Source organism: Saccostrea cucullata, unplaced genomic scaffold (assembly GCF_032062105.1).
Source record: "Saccostrea cucullata isolate Sc308-1 unplaced genomic scaffold, CSIRO_AGI_Scuc_v1 ctg1003, whole genome shotgun sequence".
Lineage (NCBI taxonomy): Eukaryota > Metazoa > Mollusca > Bivalvia > Ostreida > Ostreidae > Saccostrea > Saccostrea cuccullata.
The window spans coordinates 86769-89753 of NW_026926129.1; positions in this window are offsets into that span (position 1 = coordinate 86769).

Genomic DNA, 2985 nt, shown 5'->3' on the forward strand with positions numbered 1-2985 from the left:
ATAATATAATCCAAGAAATAGTTTACTAAAAATTCTTCTGTCATAAATTTTTCATTTAATTCTGCATTCAAACACCATTTATCAGACCTTATTTAAAATAACTCATAGACTTTGTGCACAAAGTTTTAATTTTATCTAATGTTTCTATCTCTATTTCTATTTTGAGAGTCATTAGCTTATCCTGTATCAATTTATATAATGGTTCTGACTAAAATTTTTATACATTTCAAGCCTTTTTACACAAAGATACCCATAAAGCAATTAAATTTGTTCAAATGAAATATTTATTGACATAAAGAAGGACAAATAGAACAGGCTGGTGTTATAAATGATTATCGATTTATTCTGAGAGAGACTTAATACATATATATTATACATAATTAAAATAAATTCCATCTTTAATCGATTTGTTCCATTAATATAATTACCAATGTGGCAATGTCAGTTTAACCATTTGAAAGAATTTACAATTATCTCGTTGGCCTTCTTATATCAAGCGAGTACCTAATAATATATTGAATAAAGACGCAAATATGTTTTCTATGCTTACAAAGATTTAATAGAAACTTAAGTGTGGCCATATTCAAGATTTCGAAATACTGCAGATGTCCTTTTTTCCACGGGGTCAAAATTCCGCGGAATCTCATTTTGTGTTTAATCCGCGGGTATAAATTACACGGATTTCTCATAATGTCACTATACACTAGTGTATGCCTTACATGTACATTTACATGTAGTACGCGGAAAATTTGTTACCGCGTACATAGCGTAAATTAATACTGTCGGGAAAAATACTTCTACAGTAACAACAATGTACACTGTACCTTTAGTGAAAGCAACATTTTAGCAATTTAAAAAAAGTAACCAACATCGCAAACCTGCAAACAGGACTTAATTAAACAAAACTTGAAATATCAACATGTAGGATCAGATCCCTGGGAGGAGTAACCGACCCGCGAAATTCTGGAGTAAAATATAAAAAAAAAACATTTTTAAAAAATGCTCACAAAATCATTTTTTCAACATTGGTTTAACGAGAGTGACCCGCCTTGGTTAAAAATAGATCGCACTCAACATATGTTGAGTAAATAGTTCGGGAATGCATATGGTTTGGAAGAAATAAGCACAATGTAATTTGGACAGAGTCAGTAAAACATCAAGGTATGAAATAGATGTCAATAAATCATTGTTTGTAGGGATATTTATGAATTAAGGAATAGAGTTCAAATAGAATGAGTCGATCTCACATTTGGTGACTGGTATGATAAAAATAAAATGCACTAAAACTTCATTTGAAGAATTTCTACATTGGAGAATTTTTTGACTGATTTTGATTTGAAATGACATATAAATCCCTGAAAATATAAAGGAATTGTAGGTTTAACTTGGTGCATAGATTTGAAACCTTGTTATTTGCTTTCTATATAATTCGATACAAAATTTTGCACAGATTTTTAACCTTATGACAAAATTACTGATAACATTTACAAACAAGAACTATGTTGTAACAATATTTTCTGTTAAAACCTTACATACATTCTTTTATCACCTCCCATTTAGTGATAACAGAGAGACTGGTATTTACATTTAATTTTCGAATTAAATTGATTTTTGAAAATATATAAATATTGTAGAAGCACAAAATTTCGTGGGGATAAAATTTCGTTGATTAGTCATCAAAAATAATATATATATATATTTAATATATTTACGACACATCCAATCCATTCTTCAAAGAGAGTTAAGATCTCCATTCCCATATTTAACCCATCTTCTGAATACTCCTCGATTAAAACAAAAACAGGAAAGCAAAGTCTAACTTCAGAGTTCTTGTGCATATAATCAGGGTAGTTTGATAGAGTAATCTTGCTGATAACCAATCACAATTTAAGGATGTGAAATTTTCCAAGTTCCGTTTTTATTTTAAAAGCAGTTGTCCAATATACCAAAAAAGTTCAAAGTCTAAAAAAGTTCAAAGTCTGGAAAACTCTTCAGTTTTGATGTTTATTTCCTATATTTATATGATAGAATTATTATGCTAATCCAAGTACGAGGGCCGTTCAAAAATTACGCGGACTCTGCTATTATTTATACTTTCAGACCTCATATCGTTATGAAATTTCACAGAAATATGTATCTTTAACGATTCCAATAGGCAAAATTTCTGTATTTTTAAAAAGTATTTGAAGTACTAACAGAAATATAGTGATTTTTTCCGATGCGATTCCCGTGAAAACGACTGTGAAAATGACGTCTCCTGAATTGTCGGCGCACCACACTTTTGTTAAATTTTGTGTAATGCTCTAGATTTCGCCAACATATATATAGATCCAAAATACGCACTATAACACATGTAGTAAACTAAGGTTTTCGTGACATTCATTCTCAAATATCAAAATGAAATTTTAGTCCGTTAGACCTCTGTAAAAAGGCTATTCGGGAGAACGGTAAGAAGATTATCTACGAAAACTTGATCCAGACTGTAAAGAACGTGATTGAGAGTCACCAATATCACACTATATCTCATAAATACCTGCAGTTTTTGGGTTTAAAACAAAAAAGAATATTATTTACTTGTTTAATAGATTTTAATCTCGACAAGAAATGGTGTTTGAATGTTGAGTAGATAAGGTAACTCAAACTGTACAGGTACTCTTGGGAAAATGTTGAGAAAATGAAAGCTCAATCACATATTTTTTTATAATGTCTGTGACGTTGAAGATTTTGCTGCTCCGTGACTCAATGATATGCCCTGATAAATCACTCAAAAATGATACAAATTTACAACATTTTGATATGAAATTTTGAAGACCACATAAGTAAAGATTCTTTTATATTATATGTGACATTTTGCCCGATTATGTCGTCAAATATTTTTTCCCTGTGCAACAAGTCCGCGTAATTTTTGAACGGCCCTCGTATATCGCGGTGTTTGCTTGTCAACGCTTGCTGGAAATTTTGTGTGTGTTTTTTTTTTTTACTTTC